Consider the following 17817-nt stretch of genomic DNA (forward strand, 5'->3'; position numbering starts at 1 on the left):
GTGTTTGTCAGAGAAAGACAAACATATGATTTCACTAATATGTGGAATTTAAGGACCAAAACAGATGAAAATTGGGAAAGGAAAAAAAAAAAGAGAGGGAAACAAACCATAAGAGACTCTTAATGAGGGGCGCCTGGATGGCTCAGGTGGTTAAGCAACTGCCTTCAGCTCAGGCCATGATCTCAGGATCCTGGGATGGATTGAGCCCTGTGATCTCTGCTGAGCAGAGAGCCCGCTTCTCCCTTCCCTCTGTGCTTGTGCTCTCTCTCTCTCTCTCTCTAAAATAAATAAATAAAATCTTTAAAAAAAAAAAAGAGAGAGACTCTTAATGATAGAGAACAAACCGGGGACTGTTGGAGGGAGGTGGGTGGGGGATGGGTATTAAGGAGGGCACTTGTGATGATGGGCACTGGGTGTTATATGCAAGTGATGAATCACTGAATTCTATTCCTGCAACCAATATTACACAATACTTTAATTAACTAGAATTTAAGTAAAAATTTGAAAAAAACAAAAAAAGAAATAATGGATTGGGATAGATAGATTGTGACATGCTAGTAAAGTGGAATGCTTTGCGGCCATTAACAGGGATGAATATCCATCTACACCCATAGATTCACTGACATAGAAAGATGTCCACACACACACACACACACACACACACACACACACACACACACAGACACTTCAACCTTGACTCTTCCAGTCCTGCTTCCAGGGGTAGGACTTCTCCCAAGGATAGTTCGGCCTCTCTGTCCCATGGGGTGCAGGGAGTCAAGGCTTCTCTGATGGTGGCCCTGGAGGATTGTAACAATTCACTGTGCGAGCCATCTTCATGGCAAAGGAGGCATTCTTGGGTAACTTCTGAGGGCAGCAAAAGATCTCGTATCTCACACCATTCTGCTTAATTCCTATGGGAGGGGGTCCCTCCTCCAGATCCCATTCTCCTGATCTAATTCATAGAAAGCCCTTCCATGAACAGAGCTGAAGATGATCATCTTTGTAATTCTCACCAGTGATTCTGGAGCAACATGTCTTTTATTAAGTCAAAGATAGAGAACTCACTTCAGACCCAAAGCATTTCCTCGGAAGCTCTGGATATTCTATTTAAAAGAAGAGGAAGTAAACAGGACTAGGATCCACTTCTGGAGATCAACCATCTTGTGAAAGATCACACACTGCCGGTGTTTACCTACAGGGCAGGAGAAATGGCAACATGGCAATTAATTATTGAAGCAAAAGCATCCCTGAGAGTTGCTTGGGTGATATTTACAGTATTTTACCATGGCAACTACTCTTGTTTTGAGTATCATTAAAGATCTAGCAAACTGCTAGATGGGGTGGGGGAGGGGACCTCTGGTTTAAAATTGCACTGAGCTAGCAGCCTCTGAGATAGCTTCTCCCAACTCACTGCAAAAATGCCTGTTCGAGATGAAGAACGGAGGAGTATAGCACTTGGACCGTGAGCCGGCTGGATGTGGGATCCCCTGGGCAGGACTGTCATACCACCCGGAGAGATGGCTGGCTGTGTGCTCCCAGGGTTGGATGAAATGCCATTTCTTGCGTAGTGTTAGGAGTCTTCTGCAGCTGCTATAACAAATTACTACAAACGGAGTAGCTTAAAACAGCACTAATTTATTATATTACGGTTCGGGAGGGCGGAAGTCTGAAATAGATTGGCATGGCTGTGTTGCTTCTGGAAGCTCTAAAAGAGAATCTGCTTCCTTGGCTTCCAGCTCGTAGAGGCCACTTGTGTTGCTTGGCTCATGAACCCTTTCTCCGTGGTCACATCACCCTGCCTCCCCGTCTCCCTCCTTCTCTGACGCTGGCACTGCTACCTTTCTCTTATAATCATGTCTTTGTGATGACTGGGATCCCACCCGAATCTAATAATCCAGGTTAATCTCAGAATCCTTGACGTAATCACATCTCCAAAGTCCCTTGTTGCCATTGAAGGCAATATATTCACAGGTTTGGGGGATTGGGATGGGACATCTTTTTTTTGGGGGGGGGTATGGGGCATTATTCCTCATTCTACACACAGATTCACATCTTGCATGCTGGGAAATGTCAGGATCTCTTAGTTTTGCAGCTCCATGAGGCTCTGTGAAGGGGAGCACATACAGCCCCCATCACCGGTCCAGCCCTCCTACCTTTGAGTCTTCTCTCCTCCTTTTGCACCCTGACTCAGCCCCAGCCCACTTGGCTGTCTTGATGGCAACAGCCTGTTCCATGCCTGTGTCCTTGTAGACATCCTGCCTCCTGCCTGGGAAGCCCATGTCCCTTCCTTCTACACTGGAGGACCCACACGCCACTGCAGAATCTTCTGGCCTTGGGCCCCAGGTCTGCCCAAGCCCTGCCAAATAGGGAGCTAATGTCATGGCAAAAAGGAGAACCCCAGGGGCTTCTAGATCTAATTAATAATCTCGCTGTTTCATCAAAGTCACACATAAAATTTGTTTAATTGTTTCATGCTAAATAAAACACTAACTGTGACCTCTTACTAGTCATTTCTACTTCCCATCTCCTATTTTGATTTCGAATGCAAAAGAGAGTTTAATAAAGGGACTGGAGGTTTGCCGGCTGCTGGGGCACAGACACCTGGAGGCGACACTGTCCTATGATTATGTCATCTGACACCTATGTTGCCGATTATTAAATTGGCGTTTATCAAAGTGTTTCTAAATTGCCTCACCCTTCAGAGATTCTCAGAGGAGGCTGGGTTACTAAGTGGCAAAGTTGTCTTATTCCGGCGACCTAGCTCTAGGCCGGAATAAAATGTGAGCGGCTGTCCAAGGGCACCAATGAGGAATGCAGGGAGGGAAGCCAGCTTCAGCGGAAAACCATCTCCAGGTCACCAGAGCTGTGTCTCCATCCCCACAGGGGGCTCAGAGCCCACACACTTTATCCATTTCTTTTAAAATCAGAAAAAAAAAAGACGGAATGTTGTTACATCAGAAAGAAATGAAAAAGTTTAGGGCCTGTGTTCGTTTACTAGGGCTAGCATAACAAAATGCCACAGACAAAAATTGCTCTTACAGCAGAAATTTATTTTCTCATCAAGATCAAGGTGTTGTCTGGATTGCTTCCCTCTGAGGCCTCTCTCATTGGCTTGTAGGGGACCTTCTTCCTGCCGCCTTTGCACACGGTGTTTCGTTGTGTGTGTGCAAGCACATCCCTGGGGTCTCTGTGTGTCCCGATCTCTTATGAGGACCAGTCATGCTGGATTAGGGCCCATCCTAACGGCCTCGTTTTAACTTGATTACCTCTTTTAAGGCCCCATCTCCAAACGCAGTCACATTCTGAGGTCCTGGGAGTTAGGACTTCAGCATATCAATTTGCAAGGGATACAACTGAGGCCATAACAGGCCCCACAAAAATCTACTAGGATGGGAAGGAGCTACAAAGGCAAGAGGGCCCAGAAGAGCCATCGTGGGGCCCTCGTGATAGCAGATTAATCTGATTTCTGCAAGGGGGAGAATGGAACAGGAAGGTATCTGGGCCGTCTGCAGAAATTCCAGAAGGGTTTGGCTGATGAGAGCAAGGGCTCTCAGGCATTTACTAGCAGGATCTCTATCTTCTGTTAGCTACCTTTTTGCCTGAAGCTCAAAAGAGTACCTAGAATCACCAAAGCATGTTATGACAATTCTTGTTTCGCTTTCTCCTTAAGCGCTCTTACTATCTGCCAAGCCTATAAAAAGAGGTTTTAAACACAAAATTCATTCAACAAACATGGGGTTCTTTACTTCTAAACTGCAAAGATCTACGCTAGACCCTTTGCTAAACCTATGAAGAGAAGCTGTCAGTGTGTTTTCCATATCCCGAAGCTGACAGGAGAGCTGGATGGGGGTAGGGGGTGGGTGGGCAGGCGGGTGACTCAGGGTGGGGCACCAGGCCCAGAACTTGACTAACTCAGGACAGGGAAAGACCACATCCTGTCTCCTGTTCCTGCTTCTCATTAACAGGAGACTGTGAGTGTTCAGAGAGTTCTGCAGACATTAATCACATCTACAGACACCGAGGGAGACTTCCTAATGTTAAGGAGTGTGTGCCATCCCCAAGGTCAGCAAAGGTCATCCAGAAAGTCAGTGTTAAAGGAAGAGGCAACCATGCTGCCTGGAGGAGGAAGCCACAAAATGGCCCCAGTGTCAGCCTGGGCACAGATGGAATCGTTGGTGTTCACCTTTCCAAGGAGAATGAGAGGTGGGCTTCTTCACTCAGCCTCCAGGGGCCTCCGGATTCTCAGAGAACTGAGAGGTGGAACGAAGACTCTTGGGAGAGGACGCTCTTGCCAAATACCAAGTGTCATGCTTGTTATTTATGAAGCTGCGTTTTCAGGTTCTAATATGTTTTCTCTTATTTCCTGTAGGGCTGGTCCTCCCTCCTGCTGGCCGCTACATAAAATGGGTCGAATCTGACTGGATGTCTCAGGGTCCCACCAGAGAGGGTGCTGAGCTGTCATCATGAAGACATGGGGAGTCAACTTTCCTCATGGGCTGGGGAAGGTGTGAGGAGGCTCTGCTGTGGGCTCAGTGACCCAATAGACTCATGAGACCGGAGGTCTTGGGGACAGGTTGGCAAAGCATCGGTGATTCCTTCTTCCCAGTTAGCTCTGTGGGAACAAGTGATTTAACCCAGAGGACCCAGGGGCTCCCAGTTGGCAATGACCTCTAGACTGTTAAAGGGGAGCCTAGTAAGACTAGTAGATAATTAACTAGTTTGCAGAGATGCTCCGCAAAGCATTTCCAGGGTATCCCACCACTAACGGTGTTACTCAGCGCCTTTAGATTATAGACTCAGATAATGAGATCAAAGGGACAGGAAGTCACAACTCCGGATACTGCTTTTCAAACAAGTCAGGGTAGAATTGAGTCTTGATCTTCAGAAATGCTTTCTGTATTGTTTCTGCCTTGACAGGTAGAGAAAATTGAATTATAGATGACCAGTATGAGGGTAGAGTCTACCCTGCATACCCAAGCTTGGAAAATTATGTATGACGAATATCTATTTAGAATTGTGCTGGTTATTCTGTCTCAGAAAGCTGAAGTGCAACACTGCTGCAACATTAATCATGAAACAAAGCAATTTCAGATGAATTCAATTCTGCAGCCTGAGTTTGGCTGGGTGAACCAGAAGCTAGAAATATGAAGGGATAGCCTATGGTTTTTCTAATACGTACCTTAAGCCTAACTTCCTTGAATTTTTTGATAGCGACTATCTGCACAGCCCTCAGTCTGCTTCCAGTACATTCTCCAGACCTCCCTCTTTCTCTCTGTATAGGTTTAGAGTGGCCTTGTCAGGAGGGTCCCAGCCTTGAAGACTCTACCTTAGGGGAACCTACTGCCTACCTGACTCCCCACAAAGGCGAGTTCTTGGGGAGAAAGAGAGGAGAACGTGCTTCTTCCTGCCAGTCTGGGAGGCAGGGGCAGACCCAGCCGTGCCAAATCTTGCTTGGAACCCTGCTGGCCCTCATTATGGGCTTCCTGTCCAGGATGTGGGAGGAGACACAAAGCCACCTGAACTCAACGACATTTGGTCATCTCTTTCTTTCAGCATCTGAATATCCAACAGTCAGTAGCATCAGTGTGACCCTTTCCCCAAACTCCCAACATAGGCCAGTCTTACCCAGTTCTCATGGCCTGGAGCTGTCCCCTCTCTACTGTTCCTGGAGTTCCAGGGTGACTTCCTGGGGGATGAAGACAACATAAGATGCAGGGCAATGAAGGGAGAGAACCTGCTCTCTGCTCATCCTCATCCCCAGCATGCTGGGCACAATTGAGGTGGGGCCTCCTCTACTCCTCTGCTTGCTCACGTGGGGCAGCCATGCTATTCTGCAGCGGGGGATCAGAGCTGAACAAGACCTGGCTGGCTGAGGACAGGGGGCATCCCCTCTCAGCCTGAAGTTGATTTCCAGAGCTTGTAGGTAACTGATCTCAGCCAGCCTTGATCTAGCAGAAGGTACTGGTCACAAACTTCACTTGCATTGGACAAACAGCTTGCCTCAATTTTTTTTGGGGGGGGAACCAGAATCATCTCTGAGCAGAGGGCCTTCTGATGGCTTATTTAGAACATAATCCCTTTCTGCTGGCTCAGTCAGACCTGCTCAGCTTCCCCTAAAACCCCGAGAGAGTTTGTGGTCAAAGTTCTTTCTCATTAAGAATGCAAGCAGAGCCTTGGGGCTGTTGGAAGAGTTTCCAGGCTGAATCCTTTTGCAATTAGTATATTAGTTCTAATAAAGGAAGGAACTGTGTGTCATGGGTGAAGATAGATGAGCATCGTCTGTGGGCCAACACATGGTGCAGGAACAGATTCATGGGGCTGGCAGAATCAACTCCATCAAGGAAGAAAAATTAGGCCAAGAATAAGACCAACTGTTCTTCCTCTCATTTGGGGCCATGGAAAAGAATCCCCCAGAGTGGGGAGATGGGAAAATAATCACACAGTTGCTCCATGGTGGTGCCTCTGCATGCCACTTACACATGGACTCAGATGCTCATGTTCATGTAATGTGACTCTCCATCCCCGGCATTTGTGGGCACAGGGGCCAGAGGCCCAAAGGGGAGAGGTGACCCCTGAGGCCACAAAAACAAATGCTGACTTGGAGGGACGGGAGGTCCCGGCATGTGGGTCAGGCTGAAACTTCAATCCAGCAAGCACTGGCTGTCCCCATAAGCCACATACCTGTTTTCTCCTCTATGCATTTTCAAATGCCGAGTGTCTCATGTGAATGGAGTCATACACTGAGTGGCCTTTTATGTCTGGCTTCCTCACTCAATATTAAATATCTCAACAGCATAATATTTTCAACTTCATTTATGTTGTTGTATTGTGTGTTGAGCATTATCTACACTTGGGCTCACAAAGCAAATACAACTACTGGCAGATATTCATGTCCCTCCCTCCCCCGTCCACTTTCCCCTGACAGAGGTTTGACAGTTTTTTAAGGCAAATGATTTAATAGTCAGTCATTTGCATGCACAAGTTCCCATTTTTTCTTTCCTATGATCTGGCCCAGGTTTCAACACTTTCAATTGCATGACAGTTAGTGTACAGGGCTGTATACGAAAAGCTGAGTCTACTGCACTTCTGGGCTATATAAGGGGTGCCAAGGGTACTCTGGGCACCAATTAGTCTCCTGATCGGAGGTCATACTCTGCCCAAGCACCTCTGCCTGGGGTTGGAGTGATGCTACTTAGCATCGTGTGCAGACACAGGGAATGTGGACTCCCCTCCATTCATGGTCAGGGGCCTTCCCTGAGCTGAGGTCTGTAGCCCTCTCCTGATCCTCTGTTGACTAATGATGATAAGACACAGCTGATTCTTCCTGAATTTGTGCCCCAGTGGGTCTCTGCAATTTCGGGGCTTTTCTTTAGCTTAAAAGACTTAGATATTTCATGTTTTCAATTGCCCTAAGATCAATGAGGCCTTGGGAAATGGATTTGTACTAAGTACACTCATAAGAGATTGATTCACAAATCTCTTGGGAATGTGGTTCATTTACTGTTGGGTTTTGTATCAATAAGTATAGGCATGACTGTGCTGCCATGACAGCTCCAAAAGGCAGGGCCAGAGAGCAACAAAGCTGCTGCTGGTGCAAAGGCCACTACAGGCCTCAGAACTCTTCAGGGCAGCTGTCCTCCCTGTGGTAGTTTGGGGCTGACGATACGGCTAGGATTGATGAGGCAGGAAAAGAACACACTGCAAGGTCTCCTGTCTGCTACTTAAATGCCTTCTCCATGTGCCACCTCCAGTCACATGGCTTGGCCAAAGCAAGTCATGCAACCACATCTGGTCTCCAAGGAGCAGAGAACAATTCCTTGAGCATCCTGAGTGAAAAGAACTAGAAATATTGGAGAAGTGCACTGATTCCTGCAAGGGATGCCTCTTCCTAACCGCTGGAATCCCTATGTCTGTGTTTCCTCCAGACAGTAAAGCCCATAAGAAATGAAGTTACCAGGAAGAGGTCAGTGGGCATAAACCACAAAACAGAGGCTGGATATGCCCTTGTTTTTTACAAGAAGAGCTAATAAATTCGTGCCTACCTCATATGTTATGTCCCAGGATGTGTCGTGTTGACTGTTACGATGAGTCTGATAGGCCTTCTTTGCTCTTCTACTGATTCAGTTTAGAGGTCAGATTACTTATGGCCATGAGAAAGAGGGCTTCCTGTATCCATTTACTTTTGTGCACTGTTCTGTAAGCATATTACTATGTGGCAAACATTTTGTAGTACATTCACTTATTACTTTGTCTTTTTATTGCATACATGGATAAGTAGATGATGGGTAGATAGATGATGGATAGATAGATGATGGATAGATAGTTAGCTATATTTTGTGTGTTTGTGTATGTATATAGAAGAGTATGTGTGTGTATGTGTCTATATTTATAGCTACTTCCAATTTCACATCAAATTCAGTGAGGTTTCTTATAATTATTCTGGGAGATTTTGGAAGCACACTGGTTTCCTTGATTATATTTGAGAAATATTCATATTACTAGGAAAACAATTCTCTTACCTCCAAATTATGAAGAGGGCTTCATGGCAGCTATTCATGAACTAATTACAATTCCTACAAGATCTCATGTCCCCTAGTAAAAAAAAAAAAAAATGATTGTATTTATCTCAGGATCTTCTGTGACTCAGTTTGGGATCTGCCTCTAACTGCAGGAGGTAGTCTTTTTAATTTATTTATCTAGTTTAATATTAAATATCTCAACAGATGGCACTCATGAAACTTTCTTTATTGATAATTTTATGGTTGAATAAAGAGAATCTTTTCTTCCCTTTTAGTTACTTAAATTACCATATATTTTCTGTAATTGTATTCAATTAATCTGTTTTATGCCTAATTGTACCACAATATGTTACTCATCCTCACTTTGATATTTAAACATTAAAAAAAAAATTGATGTTTGTTGACTCTCCTGAGGTCTTCCCTTTGCCACATATTAACACAATTAAGGGAAAATTAAAATGCATTCACTCACTGAGAAAAATGCAAGCAATTCCAAATGCCCATCTTTTCTTTGAGCAGATTGATACCATATATAAGCTTCCTATATGTGAATGACCCTTTACAGTCTGTTCTCTGGCTGGTCTTCATTGGGCATCCTACAGTTGGCTAATGTTCAACTCTTGGTAGCTGATGTGAGCCTTCACCCTGAAATTTTAGGTCTTCAAACTCAATAGATTTCCTTGACAAATTGTTCATCTTTTTTTCCAGAGCGATAATTATAATGAAACAACATTTTATTGTTTCCTCTGCATGCCATGGGTGGGTTTCAGTGGGATGAGGGGAGGCCCTCTCTCCCCACTTGGATTCTTTCTCTTCACCTTGTGATGATTTCTTTTGACCATGGTTGATGATGGTTGCTTTCACAGTACTCCTTGATGTCATCACCTTTTACCAGAGCCAGCTTATGGTGTGGATTTTAAAGCCAACCTGCTGTCAATTGATGGTGAATCCTCTTGGCAGCTACATTAATAGCTTCTTGACCAGCAGCCCATATCTACTGGCTTTGCCATCCAAGAGCAAACAGGTGCCATAGTAATCATGGCTGGTCCCTGTGATGGATGTTAGCTGTTGCCCTCTGTGCCTTCCTTAAACTTCAATATTCCATGTCTACTTTAAAAAACAACACAAAAGCTTTTCACTGCCTACACATGTCATGTGTCGATCTGTCAGCCTCACCTCTATCAGTCTAGAGGAAATCTCTGATGAGCTGCCTCTTAGGCCACTTTGCTCCTAAGCTTCCTCAAAGACAATGCCCACACCTCCTTGGGGAGCAAGGGCTAGGTCTTAGTCAATCTTATGAGCCCTATAGCAGAGTCCTGCACGTAGTAGGTGGCTTAAGAAATATTTGGTGAAAAACCCAACTTCTAGGATAAGCCATATGAAACGCCAATACACAACTATTTTTTTCAACCTACAAAACCAACAATTTCATAGGGCTCAACTTAATTTATAGATGCAGTAGTTTCCATCTCATTAAAATTACAATAGATATTATTCTTACCAGCTTTCAAAATAGTTTCAAGATAAAATATGATTACCAAAAATTTTAGACTTGGTCTCGGTGGAGTCACAGCCATTTCATCCTGTTCTTGAATAATCTATGCTTCATATCATTTTAAGGCATGAGAAAGAGTGCACCATATGTATTTTAACAAACTGTGTGATATCTTTCTATGCAATACGTGATGCTTGGATTGTTCTAAAATCTAAAATAGCTCAAAGAATCACTCAGACATTTTATCAAAATTACAGTCTAAAATCATGCAGGATCTTCTCTTAGTTCTTACTAACACGGCCTTGTATTTAGCAAATACTAAAACTCATTTCAATTGGCAGACTCGTTAACACCATGATCTGGGAAGAACTGATGAAAGTTACAACACAAAACAGAGCTGGGTAAAATTAAAGCAGCAAACAAATACACACAGACAATTCTGGGAATTCCCAGGCACGGATGGCACTCCAAGCTTTGCCTGAGAAGAATTCAGAGGACCTTAAAAACAAAATCACTCTGTTTATCTGTGAATTTAGTGAACTAGGGCCTCCACCATCAAGGGAATTGAGTGGTCATCTGCTTCTCCTCCTTGGGGGCTGAATCTCCTCTCCCCACCCACTCTCCTCTCTACTCTTCCCAGAAGGGTGATGAGACTAGGAAGGGAGGCTGAATGGAAGACGAGTTGTGGAGCAGTGCATTTGGGAGTTGTAGTCCCCAGAAGTGCATAATAGTAACAATGATTGCCAGTATCAATGGGGTGCTGACTATACATTGGGCATCGAATTGAATGCTTAGCATAAATTACTCAGAAAATTCAAACAAATCTCCCCATTTCAGTAGTGATTCCTTCTAATTAATTTTATTGCTTTACTTTTGTGAATTATCTGGATCTTCCCCTCCCACACCCTTAACTCCAAGCAATTCCTATGCATCTTTCTGGATAAATCTAGTAGTCGTCCTTGAAAATTACAGTTTGGGTGCCTGGGTGGCTCAGTCGATTGAGTGTCTGACTTCTGCTCAGGTCATGATCCTCAGATCCTGGGATCCAGCCCTAGGTAAGACTCCCCACCCAGTGGGGAGTCTGCTTCTCTTTCTGCCCCTCCCCTCCTCTCCTACTCTTTCTCAAATAAATAACAAAAATCTTTTTTAAAGAAAGAAAATTAACTTTCAATGATATATCAATCTACAAAAATCTGTGCTGTTGCTTTCTGAAAGAGCTCTTTCCATTTTGGAATGATTCAAGGGCTGAGCACTCCAGCATATGTTCAGATGAAAATGTACCTGCGGACATTTATAACTGCTCCAAGGGATATTCACATTAATCATGAGGTATATTAAGAATTTTTTTAAAAGAAAAACTCTTTTATCATCTTGCATACTTAGCTTTTAACCCAATTCTGCAAGTTCAGGTCTGCAAAGCTATAATTACCTATGGAATTCAAGTAAAATATTTCTTAAAATATTCCTTTTTTTAAAAAAAGAAGACTTTATTTTGTTTTTGTAAAAATCATATACAATTAGGGTAAAGAATCCAAGTCAAGTAGAAAGAGAAAAGTTAAAGAGAACAATCAGCCACATTTCTGCCCCTGAGAGATAATGATTCTTGATTTAAGGAGAATATACGCCCCAACGAAAGATTCTTAATAATTGAAGACATATCAAGCAAAAAGAATTTCCAAAACACACTTCACATGAATTATATTTAGAGTCTGCCTTTTGATTAGAACTGCCTACAGAGTGTGATTTGAAGCCCCTTTGCAAAAACATAATTCTTCTGGACTGTCAGAGTGTATAGAGTCCCTCCTTCATCCCCTTCCCAGAGATTTCTCTCCAGCTTCCAAGATTCTGCTGACCTTGGGCAAGTCATTCCACTCTCATCCTCTGGCTCCCCAGCTTCAAAATGAGGGGTTGGGCCAACTTGTTGCTAAAGGTCTCTCCACACCTCATTTTTTATGGGATTTTGTCCTTGTTAAAATGGAACATCTCTTAAGCAATGCTTGGGTGTGAGAATGGAAGCAGAGTGCCCAGGAGAATGAACAGAATAAACCAAGGTCCTGGATTATACAATGGAGGAAACTCAGATATTTGGGGTGAAGATGAAAGGAGAGAGAGAGAGACCAAATTTAAGAAATTTCATTTCTTCCACATCTAGTCATCTAGGATTGACTAAAATTTTATTGTCTGTGTCTTTGATTGCCAATACATTAAAAAACAATTATATGGGCATTGAGAGACTGAATTTTTTTTTTTTTGAAGCACATTAGTGATGGGTCTTTAAATTATACCAGGGCTGCTTGCATTTCTAGTCTTGATTGTTTTCAGATCATTAACCAATCGACAGAGAGGTGAGGGTTTGGACAAACTTCTAATGCAAGTGCCAGGGAAGAAAAGACCAGTCCCAAAGTGAGAGTGAGTGCAAAGCTTCACTGAGCAGAAGATGAAAGTCAAGGTACACATGTGACTCTGCTTATGAGAATTTGATGAGCCCACACATTGCCCTTTCAGGTTGGCTTTGGGAGGTGAGATGCATGTGGAGGGATCCCCACAGCTGCACAGTAGAGAGTGTGCAGTGAAGTGATAGATTGCAGCAACAAGACCCTCCCACCAAGTGAAAAGGTTTAGACCTCAGTCAGTGGTTGCCTGTTTTTGCTGTTGGTGTCCCCCACTGACACATAACTCTGGCGGGCAGGGACGTGCTCTGTTTGTTCCCTGCTGTGTCCCTGAGCCTGGGACAGAGCCTAGTTCAGTAAACATCTGTGCATGATGCTCCCTCATTTAGCCTGAAAAGATGGGCTTCCAGCTGAGGAGAGATGATTCCCAAAGTAATCAGGACAGAAAATTCTTTCACATTCTTAGTCCACGCCCCAAGATGGTAGTGAAGAAAGAACTCCCAAAGCCCAACTGAGTGGGATGTCCTGACCTCAGTGGGTGGGGGTCTGACCAAATGCACTCGATTGATGAAAGTAAAGATGAGGGTTCCAGTCACCTGCTCCTGGGTAAAAACCCACTCCCAAACTTAGTGGCATACGACAACCACCTTTCCATTACATTCAGAGGTTCTATGAGTCTGGAACTCAGGCAGGAAGGGCTCTTCTCTGCTCCATGGGGTCTGGGGCCTCCACTGTGATGAGGTGAAGGGCAGAGAGGCTGGGGTCTTCAGAGGATCCATCACTCATGAGTCTGGGCCTCGAGCTGAGACCACTGGAGTCTGGGCTTGGCTGGATCTCTTGAGCAGAGCAGCTGCATGTGGCTTCTCTGGGTGGCCTTGGCTTCTCATGGTTTGATGGTGGCACTTCATAAGAGCAAATTTCCCCAGAGAATGGGTGGAGGGTGCCTCAGCTTTCTGACCCAATTTCAGAAGTTATACAGTGTCACTCTCACCATTGTCACAGATTGTCCACATGCAAGGCAATTGTCACAGATTGCCCACATGCAAGGGCAATAACCCCACCCCTTGAGGAAAAGGAGGTCAAAGACCTTGTGTCTACATTGGAAAACTTCCTCTATGTCTGAGCTCTTTCCATCAGATGTCTACAGGAGACAGGGTGCATCTGATTATGGACCAAAGGCTGCTGTTTGCCATAGCACATGGTCATCTTTTCCCCAGCTGTGAACTGAATGACTGCTATGTGCCAGGCATGGCTGTGCGTATGGACTACAGCGTGGAACAACATGGACCAAAATACGAGTCCATAAGTAGCCTGCACTTCAGCGGGGAGAGATGGATGGTAAACATGCAAATAGGCAAAATACACTGTATCAGCTGGTCACCACTTTGTGGAGAGAAATAAACCATGGAAGGGGTTGGGGAGTGCGGGGCTTGCAGGGAGGGACTAAAGTGGGGAGAGGGGCTCAGCGAAGAGGTGACATTTAGGGAGGTGAGAAAGGGTGATGGATAAAAGGTGGCCCCTGATTCTCTGACACTCCTCTCTTTGAGATGTGGGGTCCATGTGTGACCCGCACAACACAAAGAAAGGGACTTGGCACTAGTTCTCTGGTTAAGATCTTAAGAAATAGGCAGCTTCCGTTTCTTATTCTTGGGGTCCAAGTCACCATGTCTAAAGCCCTAAGAATCCTGCTGGTGAGACCACCTGGCCAGGTGAGACCAGCTGAGGCCAGCCTGCCAGGGGCCCTGCCATGATGTTCCTGGGACTCTCAGCTCAGCACACCCCCCAGCACAATGCCATCTGTGCCCTGAGATGATGTATCTGGGGAGACTTTTTAGTTGAAATGATTCAGGAAACTTATTGCCTGATGTATACACAATGACCATCCCCCCATGTCCTCAACACCGCTGATGGGTCCCACACACTCAGTTAGTTAGCAGAATGACTCAGTGAAGTAGGCTGTAATCTCCATCTTACAGATAAGAAAACTGGGTCTGCCCAGAGGAAACTTACTCATTCAACTGGGTGAATTCAAACCCAGTTCTTTCTGACCTCAAATCCCATGTTCTCTCCCCTGTCCTATTCTGAAATGATGGAGACCCACATCTTCCCCCCCTCCTCCTTTGGTGACATGTCTGAAGATCACCTGGTGCTCTCTGGGGCCCTGGAAATGTCTCTTACAAACAGTTGGGGCTGTGTAGTGAAAAAGAGCTATTGATGGTGCCTGTTTCTGGGTATTATCCAGGTGTTTCCTTGAGAGACTGAATTATACTCATTTGTGCTCTAGACTTTGAAAACTCTCTGGAGCCAGGAAAGCACACCACCCTCTGGTTTCAGTAAACTGTACTCACATTGGTGAGGAAGAGGCCCCAGTCCTATCCTGTCTATCCCACAGAATGCTGTCAGCACCCACTTGAACAAACAGATGTGGGCAACCAACCAACTGATGGAACAACTGGATCCTAATGAATAATCTAGAGTGTGTTTTGTAAGTCCCACACATACGTGTTAAGGTTTCTTTTACATATTGTATCTTATGCACACAAAGAGTTGCTCTGTCAGTATAGTGATTCGTTAGTGATACAATTCCAGACCCGATGACAAGCCTTAGGTGAGTTGTATTTAGGCAATGGGAGCTCAAATCACTCTGGATGAAGGACTCCAGTATTCAAAATGATGAGCCTCAATTCAGGCTTTCCATACCACCCACTATAGGCAGGACCAAGTTCATAGTTGCGTGATGAGTCGGCCCAGTGGGTTTGAAGAGTTTCAGTTGGTCTACAAGGCAGGGTGAGTCATAAAGGTTCCAGGGTCATAATTAGGCAAAGGGAGAAACGAGATATCTGATGAGGTTATCATCCTAGAGTGCACACAGAAAGAAGGTGTGTGTGTGTGTGTGTGTGTGTGTGTGGTATGTGTGTAGTGTACGTGTTGTGGGTGTGTATCATCGGTATTGTATGTCTATTGTGTATGTGTTGTGCATGTGTGTGTTGTGTGTGCATTTCGTATGTGCTGTGTCTGTTGTACAGGTTGTGTGTATGTGTATGTGAGCTCTGTATGGGTTATATGTATGCATGTGTTGTGTACGGTGTGGGCAGCTGTGCATGCACACGTGTGTGTGTAGTGCCAAGAGAGAATAGAAGCAGATTTAGCAAACCAGGCTCAAGGTCAGGAAGAGAGGTTGATCTAGAGAGGGGGGATGCGATATGGGTCTGGCCAGGGAGTCCCACAGCGGCCCAGGAGGCAGCTCACAGTAACGGCAGATCCCCCAGAGGACCGGCCACACCTGGTCAGGTGAGGGCTAGGACAGCCACGCTCATGGGATAACTGAGAAGTGGACAGTTATTTCGAGGTCAACAATGTCTGTTGATCCGAAATTGAGGCTGGCCGGAAGGAAACAGAGGGTCAGAGGAGGAGACACGAGTCTGAGTTTCTCTGCCTCTGTCCCAGTGAGGACTGGAGTAAAACACAAGTATGCACCACGTCCTGTATCTTATCTAATCTTCAGACCTGATCAATAATTTCCCCCACGAAGCCCACTATGCCTTGCAGGCCTGACATCTGCATTTATTTCCGGTAACTATTTATGTTTGCATCTGTTCCTCCCTAGCTGCTGCTTCCTTTTCCCTGATGTCTCGAGCTCTTTGTCGAATGACAATCACACATGTGGAAGGAACGCCTGACTTTGCACCCTCATTTAGCTCTATCATGAAGTCTGCTTGTAGCCATATTTATGCATCCCAAGGTTCTTATGAACACCGGGTTTCATTTGGATGAGAGGAAGAAACGTTCCCGTCTTCCACATAAATAATGCAAGTGCCAATGGCTCAGGGCTGCTGTGTGGGCCATTTCCTTTCCTCTTTCATTTAGAACTCCTAGCTTCTGCTCACAATGCTCATGTAAGTGGAAGTCCACCTCAGGAACCCCAGACTCTTAGGAAGGAAGAGGAGAGGACTGAAGGAGACAAGAGTGCAATACAAGGTCCAGAATTAAACCATGGGGCGGGGGGGGGGGGGGCAAAGGCTGCCCATCATACAGGGCCCCCACCTCCACCCAGGAATGAGACCAGCCGTGGGCCAGATTCAGGTCATCAGTGAGGGATGCACTAACACTCCACATGGACCTTCTTATGACCTTGGCTATGTCCTTGGCCACGTTCATGGGAGTTTTTCTGTGGAGATGGCTTTAAATGGCAAAGGAGCCTAGGGTCCTTGAAGACCTAGTAGGGCTTTGATGACTCGAGGGAAAGACTGTCCAAGAATAGCCTTGAGCAAAACTTCCAGCTTCTGAAACCCTGAGCAGAGGGCCATCAAGTGAGGTCCCTGCCTAGTGGTGTAGGCCTGTCTGTAGGCATTGGCCTGATGGTGAACCCTGGCTCTGCCACTCAGGAGGGCTGTGGCCTTGGGCAAGTCATGTGGCCTTTCTGAGCCTTTGCCTTCACATCTGTCAAGTGGGCTGATACCAGTTAGCTCTGAGGCTGATATTGGGATACCAGAGACACTGAGCTGTGAAGGCATCCAAGATGTTGATGGAACAGGGTCCGCACCCAACAGGATGGGGTTCCCTTCTTCCTTTGAGGACATTGCCAGTTTCCAAGGGATGATTATGGTGCACAGTTTGGACCTATAATGGGGAAGAATGTGAAGTCTCCTTTGAGATTTATATCATCTTTTTATTCCTCAAACTTCACACATTTTGCTCCTGTGACTATCTTGTGGGCCTCTGAACCAGAACCAATAAATCAGAAGCTAAGAAAAGTCTGGGAGGGAGACTTGTTGCTGGCTTGGCCCTGATGGACACATGCTGGTGACTCAGAGACCCACAGAGGTCACAGGCGGGAGGGAGGGGCTCTGCATCCCTCCCCAGGGTCCCTCTGTGGATCCACGAATCCCCATTGTCCTCATTGTCCCTCCAGCCCCTGGGTCTGTGGTGCCAGCCTTTCCTTCCCTGCAGGGGTACCATCCCCAGGACCCTCTGCGTGTGTGGCACCCTCGGGCTGTTGGTGCACTGGCTGTCCCTGCCTTGTGTCAGGTCACTGATTCCTGACACCTCTTGAGCAACAATCTTCCCATTTGCCTGCCTGCTTCCCACAGGCCAACCCACCAAGATGACTTCCCTGACACCTCTGCCTCAAATCCTCCAGGGACAAGGCTGATGCCTGCAGGACAACTGCGGCCACTCCCGGCAGAAGACATCTGAGCTCCCAGATGACCACCCCAGTGCTTCCTACACGTTCCCAACAGTGATCCCACACAGGCAGCAGTGCCCACTGGGCTTTGCCCCAGGATCCCGACTCTCTCTGAAATTTCCTCTGCTTGGATTTCTAGTTGCCCCTACCTTCCAGGAAAGCTCTTACATCACCCCAAGATGCAGCATAAATGTCATTTTCTCTGAAAAGCTATTCTATAATCTTCAA

General features: G+C 45.7%; 1 long non-coding RNA gene across 1 annotated transcript in view; it reads right to left on the minus strand.

Annotated features, from left to right (window-relative positions):
- Positions 1 to 535: 535 nt before the first annotated feature.
- Positions 536 to 17817, minus strand: part of LOC144296256 (uncharacterized) — a 29067-nt gene continuing 11785 nt past the window's right edge. The window contains exons 3-5 of the long non-coding RNA XR_013363418.1: positions 8520 to 8592; positions 5626 to 5686; positions 536 to 1192 (exon numbers count right to left, since the gene is read on the minus strand). This is a non-coding gene — a long non-coding RNA (uncharacterized LOC144296256). The remainder of the gene's footprint in view (positions 1193 to 5625; positions 5687 to 8519; positions 8593 to 17817) is intronic.

The sequence above is a fragment of the Canis aureus genome, chromosome 24, assembly GCF_053574225.1.
Source record: "Canis aureus isolate CA01 chromosome 24, VMU_Caureus_v.1.0, whole genome shotgun sequence".
Classification (NCBI taxonomy): Eukaryota; Metazoa; Chordata; class Mammalia; order Carnivora; family Canidae; genus Canis; species Canis aureus.